General features: G+C 45.8%; 1 protein-coding gene across 3 annotated transcripts in view; it reads right to left on the bottom strand.

The window, feature by feature from the left end:
* grik2 (glutamate receptor, ionotropic, kainate 2) overlaps positions 1-18,843 on the bottom strand; it is a 328,033-nt gene that overhangs the window by 49,847 nt on the left and 259,343 nt on the right. The window lies entirely within an intron of this gene.

Below are 18,843 nucleotides of genomic sequence, written 5' to 3'. Positions count from 1 at the left end.
TCCACACTTTGTCCGTCAGTTGTTCCGTCTGTCCTGCTCACATCTCCAATGGTTGTACACGTTGTCATTAACGTAGCTTCACTCCTCATCAGCCACGCTGCTTTGCTAGCTAAAATACTGGTATCAGCACATAAGGACGCTGTCATAGCCTGTCAACCACGTTGATTGGCTGCGTATGGCCTGTAAATGGCCTGTATTTATATAGCGCTTTACTAGTCCCTAAGGACCCCAAAGCGCTTTACATATCCAGTCATTCACCCATTCACACACACATTCACACACTGGTGATGGCAGCTACATTGTAGCCACAGCCACCCTGGGGCGCACTGACAGAGGCGAGGCTGCCGGACACTGGCGCCACCGGGCCCTCTGACCACCACCAGTAGGCAGCAGGTGAAGTGTCTTGCCCAAGGACACAACGACCGAGACTGTCCAAGCCGGAGACTGTCCTCGAACCGGCAACCTTCCGATTACAAGGCGAACTCCCAACTCTTGAGCCACGATCACCCCATATATATACGCATCGGCTTAACTATGGGATATGGAGGCATCGTTCTAATCCCATATGGGAGCAGCCAGTCACTTACTGACTAACACTGCAAAACATGATTGTTGAAGTATTAATTTTAATTTCAATTCAGGTTAGTTTTTTTTTTTGTGCGCCACGCAGATTTTCTGTGCGCAGAGACCGTGCCAACAGAACAGTGCGCAATTTCGCACATGCGCAGCTTAGAGGGAACATTGCTGGCTATGGATACCGACTACGGAGTGGAGCAGTTGTCAGCCACCTCCTGTACATGAATGACATCGAGCTGTTTGCCAAGAGTGAATGAGACATCGATTCACTGATCCACTACAGCAACGATATCGGAATGTCATTCGGACTGAATAAATGTAGTCAGATGATAACAAAGAGCGGGAACATAGTCAGAACTGTGGGGATCAAACTACCAGAAGGCAACATCACAGACATAGAGGACAGTTACAAGTACCTGGGGATCCCGCAGGCAAACCACGAAGAGGTCGCTAGGAAAGTTGCAACCACCAAGTACCGGCAGAGGGTCAGGCACGTCCTGAGGAGTCAGCTGAACGGTAAGAACAAGATCCGGGCTTTCAACACCTGTGCCCTGCCCGTGATCAGGTACCCTGCTGGGGTAATAAGCTGGCCAAAGGAGGAGATAGAAGCCACTGACATCGAGACCAGGAAGCTCCTGACCATGCATGGAAGGTTTCACCCCAAGTCCACTACCCTAAGGCTGTACGCTAAGCGGAAGGACGGAGGCCGGGGACCAGTGAGTGTCAGCACCACGGTCCAGGATGAGACAACGAACATCCACGAATACATCAGGAAGATGACCAAACGCGACCATATGCTCAGTGAATACCTCAGGCAGCAGAAACCCAAGAAAGAGGAAGAGGGACAGGCCCCTGCACGGTATGTACCACCGGCAGATAGAGGAGGTGGCTGATATCCAGAAATCCTACCAGTGGCTGGACAAAGCTGGACTGAAAGACAGCACAGAGGCACTAATCATGGCAGCACAGGAACAAGCTCTGAGATCCATAGAGGCTGGGGTCTATCACACCAGGCATACATGGAGCGCCATAACCAAGTGGCCGGCATAGTGTACAGGAACATCTGTGCCGAGTATAACCTGGAAGTCCCGAGGTCAAAATGGGAGACGCCCCCAAGGGTGATGGAGAATGACCGAGCTAAGATCCTGTGGGACTTCCAGATACAGACGGACAAATGGTGGTGGCTAACCAACCGGACATAGTGGTGGTAGACAAACAGAAGAAGACGGCCGTAGTGATCGATGTAGCCGTTCCCAGTGACAGCAACATCAGGAAGAAGGAACACGAGAAGCTGGAGAAATACCAAGGGCTCAGAGAAGAGCTCAAGAAGATGTGGAGGGTGAAGGTAACGGTGGTCCCCGTGGTAATCGGAGCACTAGGTGCGGTGACTCCCAAGCTAGGCGAGTGGCTCCAGCAAATCCCAAGAACAACTAAGATTTCTGTCCAGAACAGCGCAGTCCTAGGAACAGCTAAGATACTGCGCAGGACCCTCAAGCTCCCAAGCCTCTGGTAGAGGACCCGAGCTTGAAGCATAGACCGCCCACAGGCGCGAGAGGAGAATTTTATATAGATATATATGTCTGTGACGGTTCTCAGATACACCGGCTACATAGGGGATGACAATGTTGTTGCGTCTGTCCTTCTTATACTCCCTCGCTGGTGTCTGGTCTTCTTTTCTGTGCCTCTTTGCTGACTTTAAGAACGCCCATTTAGGATAGCCGCACGTTTTGAGTGCTTCCTTTACATGTGTGTGTTCCTTCTTCTTTCCTTCAGGCTTAGAGGGAACATGTTCTGCCCGGTGGTGTAGGGTCCTGATTACTCCAAGTTTGTGTTCCAAAGGGTGATGGGAGTCAAAGAGGAGGTACTGGTCTGTGTGTGTGGGCTTCCGGTAAACTTCGATGTTGAGGTTGCCGTTCTCTTCAATGTGCACAGCGCAGTCCAGGAAAGGCAAACAGTCGTCCTTTGTGTCTTCCCTGATGAACTTGATGTTTTTATCCACAGCGTTAATGTGCGCAGTGAAGGATTCCACTTCTTGTGTCTTGATTTTGACCCAGGTGTCGTCTACATATCTGTACCAGTGGCTGGGTACTCTTCCTTTGAAAGAGCCAAGAGCCTTCCTTTCCACTTCCTCCATGTAAAGGTTGGCTACAATAGGTGACACGGGGGAGCCCATGGCACAGCCATGTTTTTGTCTGTAAAAGCCTTCGTTGTACTTGAAATATGTAGTGGTGAGGCAGAGGTCTAACAGTGTGCAGATCTGATCGGGTGTGAAGTTGGTCCTGTCCTCCAAGGAGCTGTCTTCTTGTAGTCGTTTTCTGACAGTCTCCACGGCCTCCGTGGTGGGTATGCAAGTGAAGAGAGACTACATCAAAGGACACCATGGTTTCATCTGGATCCAGGGTAAGTTTCTGGACCTTGTCGGTGAAGTCGGTGGAGTTCTTGATGTGGTGTGGGGTGTTCCCCACGAGAGGCGCAAGGATGGTAGCAAGGTGTTTAGCAATGTTATAAGTGGCTGAGTTTATGCTGCTGACTATGGGTCTGAGTGGACAGCTTCTTTGTGGATCTTAGGAAGTCCATAGATGCAGGGTATGGCATCCCCTGGGTAAAGGCGGTGATATTTAAGGCGGTCAATAATTTTGTCCTTTTCAAAGTCTTGAAGGCAAGCTATAACTTTCTTTTTGTAGCTGCTTGTGGGGTCTCGCTTTAGGGCTTCGTAGGTATTGTTGTCACTGAGGAGAGTAGTGATCTTTGTATGGTAATCTGTAGTGTTTAGGACCACGGTGCATCTTCCCTTATCAGCTGGTAAAACAGTGATGTTGTGGTCTTTGCTCAGGGAAGCGACGGCCTTCTTTTCCTGTATTGTGAGGTTGGATGGAGGGACTTTGGCACTGGAGAGGGTGGCTGAGACTTTCATCCTGATTTGCTCTGCTTCTGTCTGTGATAATGGGCCATCTGACCTCAGGAATTTGCATGATAAGGTGGGGCCAGGTTTCACAATGAACACACCCGAAACTCTGGCTGATTGGGACCCACGCCCAGTTTCCCACCTTGGCTCAGGCGATTAGAGGATCATCAGGGGGTCCTTTTGTCCCTCTGTGGGGGGGTCACTCCCACTAGGTTTATATCTGGGACTCTCCACCATTTGACCTTAGAACTGAAGAAGCTTCTCGGATGAGAGGTGAAACGTCTTCAAGCAACTTAAAGAAGTCCAGACGCTTTTCTTTGCAAGCTCCTTTGAATATAGACATATATGGACGGCGTCAATGCATTTGCGCGGTTAGCTCATTAACGCGTTGATGCGGTCCAGCCCCACGCACAGGGCAATCCGCAGTAACAGGTTAATGGAGATTTGCCTCGTTAATGTACTTATGGTGTTAATGTCATTTTAACTAGATTAACGCTGACAGCACTAAGATATATATAAAAGCTCTGAGGTGTAAACGGGTGTGATTGTGAGCCACACCCGTTTTCACACCGTGGCTCAGGTGATTAGGCAGAGGAACAATCAGGGGTCCAGGACCCTCTTTGGGACACTTCCAATAGGGCTTGAAAACCTGGAACTCTCCACCAATTGCTCTTAGAATTGAAGAAGCTTCTCGGATGAGAGGTGAAACATTTTCAAGAAACTTTACTTTCCAAACTCATTAGAGATATTTCTAGATAATGAGCACACTTTTTCAAGTTAACTTTAATAGGTTATTAATGTGTATATAATGTCTCCAAAAGTTGATGCTGTTCATCTGGACATAGCTTTTTGTGGGAGAAACGTTTCGTCACTCATCCAAGTGACTTCTTCAGTCTCAGCTGACTGCATGTTTCCCTAATCAACTTTTGGAGATTTACTTACCTGGATGATTGAGCATGCATCAAGATGAAGATGTATATAATGTGTTTATAAAGTTGATTTCACTATAGTGAATCCACTGCCATGTTTATGTTCATGGCGTTTTGGCCACATCTCTGTTTAAAGTGAGAATTTTATGGTCAGAGAGACTTTACCTTGGATACATAAAGGATTCTCGAAATAGAAATGAAATTGTTGTTGGAGTTTTTGAAGGAGGGTTTAAACATAGACTGTTTTGGTTTGTTTTTTGTACAGTGTGTAGTGTTTTTACCAAATGATCATAAACATAAGGAAGGTGGAAAAAACACAATTTGTTTCTTTTCTCTTTTTTCCTCTCTTCTATAAATTGGCTTACTCCTTTCTCAGATCTCATGTGAATGAGCTTTATCTACTTGATTAATTCACCATGGTTGCATGAGCTGTTCCTCCCATCTGTTGTAATACTAATGCAAAATAATTCAGACATGTATAGCCTGGGGACAAGAAGATCTGTGACACATCCATGTAAAAAGCCACTGTCAAAAGCAGTATTACCTTTAATAAGATGTAATTTTATTACCTAACAAGGTGTGTGTTTACTTATTAAATCATTTAAAGGTGTTGTAGCAACAGGCCATAGGGAATGCCTATGACTCGAAGAAGAGAGACGTATCACTGCTTCGAATAATATCCTGCAAAGACACTAACATAATAAACCACCATTAGATATATGTTTTGCAGAAGACAATAATTAACCAACTAAAGTAGTTTGAACCAAGAAAAGGCAAACAAAAAACAGACAAACTGTGATTGGGAAGCTTGCACGTCTGAGAGTGCGGTCTATTGAATTGACTGAGGCTGATGATAAGTCTTACCAAAGCGTTCCATTCCAGTCATGCATTTTAAACATCTCACACTGAATGTGTGGATAGAATATGTTTTCTCTGAGAGACTTCCAGTGCAGTGATGGAGGTAGCTGCGTGAAACTTCTGCTCCCGGCCCGTTTTATGTCAAAGCCTCTGAAATTCCAAATATTAACAAGATAAACAGCTGAAAGTGAATAACTAGGAAGGGGCTATGGTGAAGGATAAATGCTGCAAGACGAAAACCAAGAAACGAGTCGAAACTACGACAGTGATGGATACTGATGAAAGTGAAGTCAACGAGGAGGGCGACATTTTGGCTAGTGCTGAGGCCACTGCTAGCAGAAATGCCGAAAGGAATTAGGGCGACAGGGTTGATCTGAGAGCAATACTAATGGAAATTAAGGACTTCAGAAAAGAAAACACGCAACAGTTTGAAGAAGTCAAGGCCGAAATATGCAAAACCAACATAAGACTCGAGGAAGCGGAGGGACGTATTGTGGACACGGAGGAACGGGTTGAAATGGTGGAGGACGTGGTATTTAGCTACTTAAACTACAATCCAAGCTTGCGTCTCAGTTCGCCGATCAAGAAGTGCGCTCCCGCCGAAATAATGTCAGGATATATGGAGTAGTGGAGAACAAAGAGAAAAGTGCGCCCACTATGATAGACTTTGTTGAAAATCTTCTGAGGGAGAACCTGAAACTCCCCTCGACTTTGAACTTAGACACTGAGTGAGCACATCGTGCCCTTGCTGCGTCCCCAGCACCCCCCCCCCCCCCCCCCCCCCCCGAGATGGTACCCCGCCTCGGTCCATCATTGTTCACTTTTTGAGTTACAAGACTAAGGAGGAAATACTCAAAAAGGCATGGCAAATGAAGGGATTTCAGTGGAAAGGTAAACAGATTAATATGGACCACGACTACGCTCCCGACGTCCTCAAACAGAGAAAGGCATACACAGAAGCTAAGATGGTCAACAGGAGACTCTGACAGCGCTGAACAGCTCCTTCAGTGGCTGCGGCACCCAGGGTGTGGGACGGAGAGATTTCACAGGTCTTTCCTCCCCACGGCTGTCAGACTCCACAACAAAGACTCCAACTGATCAACACACACATCCACACATGTGCATTAAAACTAAGTGCAATACTCTTTTTCTGACAAAGTTGTATTTTTACTCAGTTGTATAAAACATTTGCATTCTATTTTTATCCTATTGTATATTTTATTCTACTGTATATAGTATTTTATTTTATTCTATTCTGTACAGTTGTGTACAGTATTTTATTCTTATTGTATTCTAATTTTTGCTATATAACTTTTGCACTGTCCACTTCCTGCTGTGACAAAACAAATTTCCCACGTGTGGGACTAACAAAGGTTATCTTATTTTATCTTATCTTTTGAGAACCCTAAAACAGTGAGGGATACGCTTCCAGACACCGTTTCCTGCTAAACTTTGAGCATTCTACCTGGATCGAACAGCATTCTACAATACCGCTGAAGAGGCGACGAAGGACATGTTCGACAGGGGCCTCCCAATAGCGATCTACAAGCCCCCAGAGTCGCCGTTGGCACAGATCAAGAAACTGACACGGCCCACGAAAGGGAACAAGAGAGAAAAGCGATCCACACTGAAGCGCCCGAGTCAAATGGACTCTGTGTCAGTCAAGGAGAGACTGCAACTGTATAGAAGGGACCCGCAATAAATGCATCACTATTACAAGTAAGATGTCGACGCATATTAACCAGCTACAGGTAAAATAACTTATCCTTTCCGAATTGCCTGCTTTTTATTTATTTTAATTATTCCTTTTGTAAACTCTGCTGACTTCGGGCAAAAAGAGACAATATAATATAAGAGCTACCGCCTTGTTGTAATTAAGAGGCTGGGAGTACTGCCTCATGCAGGGTGGGAGAATTGCACAAGGACGTCTTCCAATCAGGGGGCCCACTCTAGAGTGGGTGGCGGTCCCCTTTAAGGACTTATTACACCAGATCTTACAGGGTTTCCTTATTTATTTTTCCCCCCTTTCTTGTCAAATTTTCATCATTGGTTCTATTGTTATCCTGTTAGCTGTGGTTCTGTGCAGCACTGTTCAGACAATGTGGCATTCCTAGGCTTATTTCGACAATAATGTTCCACCTTAAAAATGGAAAACACTGTTAATATCATCTCCTTTAATGGAATAGTTAGCCCACAAAAAAGAGCCAAGATACTGTCTAAACTAGCCCTACTACAGGAAACGCTCTTGTCAGACCAAGAACACAAAAAAACTGGAGTGAGGCTTTAATAAACATGTTTATTCATCATCATATAAGTCCGGACACCGCAGAGGAGTTGCAATATTGGTATCACAACAGACTTGTTTTGAATTTTTATCTGACAAAAGAGATAGGGAGGGCTGATATGTACTGGTAAAAGGGAGAATTGACAGTTTTCTGGTGACAATTCTTAATATATACGCTCCCCCTGGGAGCGACCGGAGTTTCTATAAGCACATGTTTGAGCTGATGGCATCTGAAACACAAGGAATGCTGATATGTGGAGGGGACATGAATATCCCAGCCCATACTAAATAATGAGGACCAGATTGAAAATTTCTCTAAAAGTTCTCTAAACCTCCCGAAGGTCTCAGAACAGGAGAACAGCATGTTAACTAAAGAAATTATGGATAAAGAAATCAGTGTTGCAATTGCAAGACTAAAGCCGCACAAGACCCCTGGCATGGATGGTTTCACTGGTGAATGGTATAAGACCTACAAGGAGGAATTAACTCCTAGGCTGAAGGCAGTGTGCAACTGGGTCCTTAAAGGAGGGGAGGTCCCTCACCATCATGTCTGTTGTTCCTAAGGAAGGAAAAGATAAATTGAACTGTGGGCACTATTACCAATATCAGTATTAAACCTGGATTATAAAGCATACACATCCATAATAGCCAAACGACTTAATAATGTTATACCCAAACGTATTAATCTGGATCAAACCGGGTTTATCCGTCAGAGGCAGACCCAAGACAGTATTAGAAGGACTCTCCACGTCATATATCACTTTAAAAGGAATAATCTAGAGGCAATGCTGATGGGTTTAGATGCTGAAAAAGCATTTGACTCAGTAAGATGGTCATTTCTCTATAAAGTTCTAGATAAGTTTGGATTTCATCAGATAGTCACTGAGACAATTCAAACAATTTACAACAAACCAACAGCAAAAATTCAAATAAACAGCAGCCTATCAAAACCATTTATCTTTGAAAGATTATGCCGACAGGGTTGCCCACTATCTCCGATCCTATTTGCTTTGTTCATCGATCACCTTAGTCAATATATAAGACAAGATAACCAAGTTAAAGTGATCAATGTCCAGGGAGATTATCAGAAGCGCTCTCTTTTTGCCGATGACATTTTAATCTACCTAGGCCACAGAGTGAATCTCTACCCAGAACAATGACAATATTAGAGGAATTTGGGTCATTATCAGGCAAGTTATGACCTTCAACTTCCAACCTGGGGTTGAACTTAAAAAGAAGTGCAATCTCAAATGGGGCAAAGACTCCATAAAATATCTTGGGATGATATTATGCAGAGACGATAAAATGCTTTTTGAACTACGGCCCATTAAACACAAAAAATGAAGTCGGATTTAATGAGGTGAAGCCTCATTCCAACTTTGGGCCTAATTAACAGGATAGTATCAATGAAGATTAGCATTCTATCACGCCTGCTTTATCTTTTCCAAACTCGCCCCATTGAAATCCCAAAACAACAATTCGTGGAATGGGACAAGATAGTTTCCCACTATTTATGGTTGGGGAAAAAAACAGGGTAAGATACAGTACACTACAATTACCAAAGGACAAGGGCGGTCTATCTTTACCATGTCTGAAGGACTATTATTATTCTGCCCAGCCATTAGTTTGTTTATGTGATTCTTTGTTTAAATCTCAGTGGAAAGACATAGAAGAACGAGCTACTCATGGCCAACCAATCCAAGCTATGATAGCGGATGGTAAACTAAAGTCGCATTTGAAAGATCCTGATAATCCCTGGATAAAATCAACTTTTAAGATCTGGAAGGACGTGTGCAGAGAGAACAAGCTAAACAAGGCAGAATTGATGCAAAGACGGTGTGCTTTTGATACAGGGTTCCCACCCAACCAGGGTGACATAAGATTTCGAGAATGAAAATTGAAAGGCCTTATTTCTTATTTGACATTCAATCATGAGGGGGAACTACCAGATTTTCAGAGGCAACACAGGTTTAAACAATTAAGATTCCTTTAGATACTTACAGATAAGAAACAGACTTTAGGAAATTGTAGGGCCCAGTTGGGAAAAGGGAAACAGAATTCTAAATACATTTCAAATGGCTTATAACGTTAACACTGTGGTTCGGAAGGTTGTTGTAAAGCTCTATCAAAGATTTCAAGAAAATAAATCTACCAGTACTTTGTATGTTTAAAAGAATGGGAGAAAGAAACAAGCTCAATGATGGAGGACAAAGGTTGGGACCTGTTATGTAAAGTGCAATGGGAAACAACCTGCTCATCCAATTGGAGAGAGTTTGGCTGGAAAAATATAATTTGTTTCTTTCTTACCCCAGACCAACAAAGCCATCAAAATGTAAGTTCAGCCTGCTGGAGATTATGTGGCAATCAAAGGCAAATCACTACCATTTATTCTGGTCCTTCCCCAAAGTTAATTCATTCTGGCAAGATATTCATAAATGCTTGGAAAAGATTGTAAGTGCCCAACTCCCCTTTGATTTCTTACATATGTACTTAGGCCAGGAACCCCTAAATATAACCACTCCAGCAGATAAATGCCTACTGAGAATTATTACAATGTCAGCTAAGAAAACATTGACTAGGCATTGGCTGCAACCAAACGTACCGGGAATACAAGAACTTTACAATACTGTGTACCAAATATTCGTAATGGAGAGGCTTACTATGTCTTTGCGGCTTCAAAGAGACAGATTGGAGGCGCCTGTAGCTCAGGCAGTAGAGCAGGTCATCTACTGATTGGAAGGATGGTGGTTCGATTCCTGACTTCCCCTAGTCTGCATGCCAAATATCCTTGGGCAAGATACTAGCTTTTTGATGCATCCATCGAAGTATGTGTGTGAACGTTAGTTAGAGAATGTGCTTGTGCAAATGGGTGAATGAACAAGTTGTGTAAAGTGCTTTGAGTGCTCAGAAGAGTAGAAAAGTGCCATATAAGAACCAGTCCATTTACCATTACAGATTCAACAAACTCTGGTCCAGATGGACCCAGTACATTAAAGAGCTAAGAAGTGATTTTTTTAAAAATGACTCTCCTTACCTAGGTAAGCAACTATAAGGTGGACATCACACCAAGATTGGATCAACTGCCTGCACTTGTCCAGCTGGGTGTGTGTTTGTTTGTTTGTTTTTTGATGATTTTTTTTGTTTGCTTCTTCTTTGGTGCTATTGTTTGTTGGTTTTGATTGTTTGTTTGTTTCTTTCCCTATTATGAAAATGTTGTCCAGATATATATATTCCAAATAAACACTCTATATACAGGGGGAGGGTGGGGGAGAAAAACAACTGGGAACTATTGCTTACATCTGACTACAGTTTTGAGAAATTGAAATTCTGTTGGATATATTGACTGACAATGTATATGGCTATTTGATCTTTGTCCCCGTGTTTGTTGTAAAGTTCCTTGTGTTAATTCTTTGTACAAGATCACCAATAAAAACTACAAATATAAAAAAAGGAATATGTTTTCTCAGTGGATAACAATAGCCTTTTGCAACTGCGTGTACTTAATGCTCAAGGAGAATAAAAGCAAGGCTTCAAGGTTCACAAAAAGGAGTAGAGCTCAAATGGTGTCAGAATAGGACTTTATCACATGTGATCCTGGTAATAACCCAAACCCTAGGAATTTAAACAAGTAGCATCTCTAAACTACTTATCATGTAGGGCAACAAGGCCGAACTCTAGGGTAAGACATCAGCATTTCCCAGAGGATGAAGGGAACATCCTATTTAATGACACCGGTCTCCACCTTAAAAGGCCGGCAATGTTCTGTTCCACAAAGAGATTCTCAACCTAACTACTTGTTTGTTTCTTTGGAGGAAGAGCCTAAACATACCTTAAAGGTGTGAGTCTAAATATCATGATACCTTTATAGAATAGAATAGAATAGAATAGAATAGAATGCCTTTATTGTCACTATACAGTTGTACAATGAGATACAGAGCATCTCCTACTCAGTGTAAACATGCTGGGGGGGCACAGTTCTGCAGCGCTATGTACATATGGACAGTGTTAACAGAGGGAAAAACATATAAAAAAAACACCCAGCACGCCCCTGCGGGCGGTTTATCCTTCAAGCTCGGGTCCTCTACCAGAGGCCTGGGAGCTTGAGGGTCCTGCGCAGTATCTTAGCTGTTCCCAGGACTGCGCTCTTCTGGACAGAGATCTCCGATGTTGTTCCCGGGATCTGCTGGAGCCACTCGCCTAGCTTGGGAGTCACCGCACCTAGTGCTCCGATTACCACGGGGACCACCGTTACCTTCACCCTCCACATCCTCTCGAGCTCTTCTCTGAGCCCTTGGTATTTCTCCAGCTTCTCGTGTTCCTTCTTCCTGATATTGCTGTCATTCGGAACCGCTACATCGATCACTACGGCCGTCTTCTTCTGTTTGTCTACCACCACTATGTCCGGTTGGTTAGCCACCACCATTTTGTCCGTCTGTATCTGGAAGTCCCACAGGATCTTAGCTCGGTCATTCTCCACCACCCTTGGGGGCATCTCCCATTTTGACCTCGGGACTTCCAGGTTATACTCGGCACAGATGTTCCTGTACACTATGCCGGCCACTTGGTTATGGCGTTCCATGTATGCCTTGCCTGCTAGCATCTTGCACCCTGCTGTTATGTGCTGGATTGTTTCTGGGGCATCTTTACACAGCCTGCACCTGGGGTCTTGCCTGGTGTGATAGACCCCAGCCTCTATGGATCTTGTACTCAGAGCTTGTTCTTGTGCTGCCATGATTAGTGCCTCTGTGCTGTCTTTCAGTCCAGCTTTGTCCAGCCACTGGTAGGATTTCTGGATATCAGCCACCTCCTCTATCTGCCGGTGGTACATACCGTGCAGGGGCCTGTCCTTCCATGATGGTTCCTCGTCTCCCTCCTCTTTCTTGGGTTTCTGCTGCCTGAGGTATTCACTGAGCACTCGGTCAGTTGGGGCCATCTTCCCAATGTATTCTTGGATGTTCCTTGTCTCATCCTGGACTGTGGTGCTGACACTCACCAGTCCCCGGCCCCCTTCCTTCCGCTTAGCGTACAGCCTCAGGGTGCTGGACTTGGGGTGAAACCCTCCATGCATGGTCAGGAGCTTTCTTGTCTTTATGTCAGTGGCTTCTATCTCCTCCTTTGGCCAGCTTATTACCCCAGCAGGGTACCTGATCACGGGCAGGGCGTATGTGTTGATGGCCCGGATCTTGTTCTTACCATTCAGCTGACTCCTCAGGACTTGCCTGACCCTCTGCAGGTACTTGGTGGTTGCAGCCTTTCTAGCGGCCTCTTCATGGTTCCCATTTGCCTGCGGGATCCCCAGGTACTTGTAACTGTCCTCTATGTCTGCAATGTTGCCTTCTGGTAGTTCAATCCCCTCAGTTCTGACTACCTTCCCTCTCTTTGTTACCATCCGACTACACTTCTCCAGTCCGAACGACATTCCAATGTCATTGCTGTATAGCCTGGTAGTGTGGATCAGTGAATCGATGTCTCGTTCACTCTTGGCATACAGCTTGATGTCATCCATGTACAGGAGGTGGCTGACAACTGCTCCGTTCCGTAGTCGGTATCCGTAGCCAGTCTTGTTAATGATCTCACTGAGGGGGTTCAGGCCTATGCAGAACAGCAGTGGGGACAGAGCATCTCCTTGGTAGATCCCGCACTTGATGGTAACTTGTGCTATGGGCTTGGAGTTGGCCTCTAGTGTTGTACGCCACATCCCCATTGAGTTCCTGATGAAGGCTCTTAGGGTCCCATTGATCTTGTACAATTCTAGGCATTCCAGTATCCAGCTGTGGGACATTGAGTCATAGGCCTTCTTGTAATCAATCCAGGCAGTGCACAGGTTGGTCAGTCTGGTCTTGCAGTCTCGGCTGATTGTTCTGTCTACCAGTAGCTGGTGTTTTGCACCTCTGGTATTCTTGCCAATTCCTTTCTGTGTCCCGCTCATGTATTGACCCATGTGCCTGTTCATCTTAGCCGATATGATGCCTGACAGGAGCTTCCATGTAGTACTGAGGCAGGTTATTGGTCGGTAGTTGGAGGGGACCGGTCCCTTCTTGGGGTCCTTGGGGATCAGGACCGTCCGGCCTTCAGTTAGCCATTCTGGGTGTCTTTCGTTAACTAGCAGCTGGTTCATTTGTGCTGCCAGACGCTCGTGGAGTGCAGTCAGCTTCTTCAGCCAGTAGGCGTGAACCATGTCGGGCCCTGGTGCTGTCCAACTCTTCATACTGGAGACCCTTTCTTGGATATCTGCCACTGTGATGGTTACTGGACCCTGTTCAGGGAGGTCGCTGTGGTCTGCCCTCAGATCCTCTAGCCACTGAGCATTGCCGTTATGGGTTGCATCCTTCTCCCATATGCTCTTCCAGTATTGCTCCGTCTCCAGCCTTGGTGGTGCTGTTCTCTTATTGTTCCCTTGCCACTGAGAGTACACCTTTGCTGGTTCTGTGGAGAACAGCTGGTTTATTCTCCTGCCTTCTATCTCTCTGGTGTACCTCCTCAAGCGGCTGGCCAAGGCTGTGAGTCTTTGCTTGGCAGTTTCCAAGGCCTCAGGTATGGACAGCTTGCTGTATTTCTTAGGCACCTTATTTGTCGCACCTTTCTGCAACTCCGTTAGTTGGCTAACCTCCCTCCGTGCTACTTTGATCTTGCCCTCTAGCCTCCTTCTCCATGGAGGGTACTGCCCCTTGTGGCTGTTCAACTTGTAGCCAAGCATCTCACTGATCACTGCTGCCGTATTGTAGATCAGCTTGTTAGTGTCGGTAATCGTGGTTGTAGGTATTGCCCGTAGTGCTGCATTAACATCATCTAGCAGACCTTCTGAGGGTACTTCACGTAATCTTGGTAACCGGCTACGGGGGATCCAGGTTTCAAGCTTGGCCATGATCCTATTTTTCAGGTCAGTTCCTCTCGCACTCAACGATCCTTCTCCTATCGCACTTGGGGCTATGTACCCAATCTCGGGTGGGGGTGATGATATCTCCCCCCTGACCTGGCGTCCTGACTCCTCCTTGCCGTAGCATTTGTGTTGTACCTCGTCAATCTCTAGCTGTGAGAGCAGTCCCTTCTTTCGAATGTTGGAACACTGAGCTACTAGTTGTTTCGCCGTCATTGTGGATGTTGGGTATCGAAGAATCCATAGGTCCCTCATCCTATTCATGTAGCCCCTTCCGCCGGGGTTACTTGCGTAGTAGCATTCCAACAACGCCCTGTTTTCGTCCCTTGCCCACCGATGCCTTCTTGTTCCAGTAGCCCACTTTTCGTCAGGGTGCCCTGGTTCCTCAACACCTGACGCGGACCTTGTTGATCCGGGCGACGTCCGAGCCGGCATGCCTTCATATTTATCTGTCTCGCTCATGTCTGCGGTAGGCTTGCTTAGCATAGGGGGTCTAGCCTTAGGACCCTTACTGGATACAGACGCCCCCAGGCAGGAATCGAACTTGCGATCCTCTGTTCCAAAGGCGTGTAGTTTAACCACTACGCTATCCAGCTGCATATATATATATATATATATATATATATATATATATATAAAATGTACAATATACAAGACGTAAGTAATATGTAATAAATAGTGTTGTGTATATACAGTTGGGTTATTGCACATAGAATTGGTATTGCACAGTGGTGGTCCATAGAGGAAGTGGGAAGTGGGGGGCTGTGTTATCTGTGCATGTGTGAGTTCAGGGTGGTTATCGCTTTGGGGAAGAAACTGTTTTTGAGTCTGTGGGTTTTTGTGTTGATGCACCTGTAGCGGCTGAACATGTTGAAGCCAGGGTGGGAGCTGTCCTTGATGATGTTTGCTGCTCTGCTGAGGCAGCGGGAGGAATAAATGTCCATCAGGGAGGGGAGAGGGCAGCCGATGATCTTCTGTGCTGTCTTGACCACACTCTGAAGCCTCACTCTATCTGCTTTGGTGCAGCTGCCGTACCATACCGTGATGCAGTAGGTTAGCAGGCTCTCAATGGACGAGCAGTAGAAGGTCAGCAGCAGGTTGGAGTTCAGCTTGTACTTCCTGAGGACTCTCAGGAAGTGCAGCCGCTGTTGGGCCCTCTTGACGACCGGGGAGATGTTGTCTGTCCAGGAGATGTCAGCAGAGATGAGGGCACCAAGGAACCGGAAGGTGTGGACCCTCTCCACACACTCCCCGTTGATGTAAAGGGGAGCCAAGTCAGTGCTGTGTCTCCTGAAGTCAACAATGAGCTCTTTGGTTTTCTTAGTGTTCAGTGCCAGGTTGTTTTCTGAACACCAGGCTGCCAGCTTCAGGACTTCCTCTCTGTAGGCTGCCTCGTCTCCCTTTGAGATGAGTCCGACTACCGTGGTGTCATCAGCAAACTTGATGATGAGATTGTTGTTGTGGGTCGAACTGCAGTCGTGGGTGTAGAGAGAATACAGGAGGGGGCTCAGCACACAGGGAGCCGGTGCTCAGTGTGCGAGTGGAGGAGAGATGAGGGCCGAGCCTTACAGTCTGGGGCCGGTTTGTGAGAAAGTCCTTTATCCAGGCACATGTGAGAGGAGGGAGGCCAAGAGTGACCAGTTTGGTGATGAGGATGTCCGGGATGATTGTATTAAAGGCTGAGCTTTAGTCCACGAAGAGCATTCGGACGTAGCTCTGCCGCTGCTCTAGGTGACTCAGCAGCAGGTCAGGTTGTAACCGTCTTTGTGGTGGGCCTGGCACTGTGCCTGAGGGGGGGGTGTAGGCTGGGGAGAGCAGGAGGGAGAGGTGGTCGGACTGACCGAGGTGGGGGAGGGGTATGGCTCTGTATGCATGCTTGATGTCGGAGTAAACATGATCTAGAGTGTTTTCTCCTCTGGTGGGACATTTGACATGCTGATAGAACTTTGGGAGCACAGTCTTTATTTCGGCCTTATTAAAGTCACCTGCAATTATGTGAACACCGTCCAGGTGGGCCGGCTGCTGTTCGTTAATGGTGTTCAGCAGGATAGAGAGCGCCGTGTTTATGTTGGCATCGGGTGGAATGTACACAGCCGTGATGATCACTACTGTTAGCTCTCTCGGTAGAAAGAAAGGCCGGCATCTTACAGGGAGTGCAGAATTATTAGGCAAGTTGTATTTTTGAGGAATAATTTTATTATTGAACAACAACCATGTTCTCAATGAACCCAAAAAACTCATTAATATCAAAGCTGAATGTTTGTGGAAGTAGTTTTTAGTTTGTTTTTAGTTTTAGCTATTTTAGGGGGATATCTGTGTGTGTAGGTGACTATTACTGTGCATAATTATTAGGCAACTCAACAAAAAACAAATATATAGCCATGTCAATTATTTATTTTCACCAGTGAAAGCAATATAACATCTCCACATTCACAAATATACATTTCTGACATTCAAAAACAAAACAAAAACAAATCAGCGACCAATATAGCCACCTTTCTTTGCAAGGACACTCAAAAGCCTGCCATCCATGGATTCTGTCAGTGTTTTGATCTGTTCACCATCAACATTGCGTGCAGCAGCAACCACAGCCTCCCAGACACTGTTCAGAGAGGTGTACTGTTTTCCCTCCTTGTAAATCTCACATTTGATGATGGACCACAGGTTCTCAATGGGGTTCAGATCAGGTGAACAAGGAGGCCATGTCATTAGTTTTTCTTCTTTTATACCCTTTCTTGCAGCCACGCTGTGGAGTACTTGGACGCGTGTGATGGAGCATTGTCCTGCATGAAAATCATGTTGTTCTTGAAGGATGCAGACTTCTTCCTGTACCACTGCTTGAAGAAGGTGTCTTCCAGAAACTGGCAGTAGGACTGGGAGTTGAGCTTGACTCCATCCTCAACCCGAAAAGGCCCCACAAGCTCATCTTTGATGATACCAGCCCAAACCAGTACTCCACCTCCACCTTGCTGGCGTCTGAGTCGGACTGGAGCTCTCTGCCTTTACCAATCCAGCCACGGGCCCATCCATCTGGCCCATCAAGACTCACTCTCATTTCATCAGTCCATAAAACCTTAGAAAAACCAGTCTTGAGATATTTCTTGGCCCAGTCTTGACGTTTCAGCTTGTGTGTCTTGTTCAGTGGTGGTCGTCTTTCAGCCTTTCTTACCTTGGCCATGTCTCTGAGTATTGCACACCTTGTGCTTTTGGGCACTCCAGTGATGTTGCAGCTCTGAAATATGGCCAAACTGGTGGCAAGTGGCATCTTGGCAGCTGCACGCTTGACTTTTCTCAGTTCATGGGCAGTTATTTTGCGCCTTGGCTTTTCCACACGCTTCTTGCGACCCTGTTGACTGTTTTGAATGAAACGCTTGATTGTTCGATGATCACGCTTCAGAAGCTTTGCAATTTTGAGACTGCTGCATCCCTCTGCAAGATATCTCACTATTTTTGACTTTTCTGAGCCTGTCAAGTCCTTCTTTTGACCCATTTTGCCAAAGGAAAGGACGTTGCCTAATAATTATGCACACCTGATATAGGGTGTTGATGTCATTAGACCACACCCCTTCTCATTACAGAGATGCACATCACCTAATATGCTTAATTGGTAGTAGGCTTTCGAGCCTATACAGCTTGGAGTAAGACAACATGCATGAAGAGGATGATGTGGACAAAATACTCATTTGCCTAATAATTCTGCACTCCCTGTATTTCTGGTAATTCCACTCCGGTGGAAACCCAGAGAAAACACGCATTAAGAGGCTCTGATGCCTGTGTCTCAATGTCATGGCCCATATCACCGCTACTAGACCCCACATAATGACGTGAAGAAATATTTTTAAAAATGATTATTCAAAAAATTATTTAATATGAAAGCAACAGGCAGAGTGTTACAGGCATAGCCCTAAAGCATGTAGCCTGATGGGCAGCTCAGGGGTTGGGAAGCGCATCTGTAACCGGAAGGTCGTCGGTTTGATCACCGGGCTCTCTGTCCTGGTCGTTGTGTTCTTGGGCAAGACACTTTACCCTACCGCCTACTGGTGTTGGCCAGAGGGCCCGATGGCGCGATATGGCAGCCTCACTTCTGTCAGTCTGCCCCAGGGCAGCTGTGGCTACAACTGTAGCTGCCTCCACCAGTGTGTGAATGTGAGAGTGAATGAATAGTGGCATTGTAAAGCACTTTGGGTGCCTTGAAAAGCGCTATATAAATCCAATCCATTATTATTACTGTGTTCGTGTTTTCCTCTGAAACAATAAGCTCCGTTGGAGCCTTTCAACGCCTCTCTCTGTCTCTCGCTAGCAAAGTGACCCAGACAACAAAGTAAAGCTAGTTTTCAGCTACGAGCCCGACACGAACCCGACGTATTAGCCAGAGGTCCCTTTACTACGGTTCGGAGCCTCGGACCTGTTTTAT

This window comes from Maylandia zebra, linkage group LG11 (assembly GCF_041146795.1).
Source record: "Maylandia zebra isolate NMK-2024a linkage group LG11, Mzebra_GT3a, whole genome shotgun sequence".
NCBI classification, from domain to species: Eukaryota; Metazoa; Chordata; class Actinopteri; order Cichliformes; family Cichlidae; genus Maylandia; species Maylandia zebra.
The sequence above is the reverse complement of the archived record's forward strand: the minus strand, read 5'-3'. Positions and strand labels throughout refer to the sequence as shown.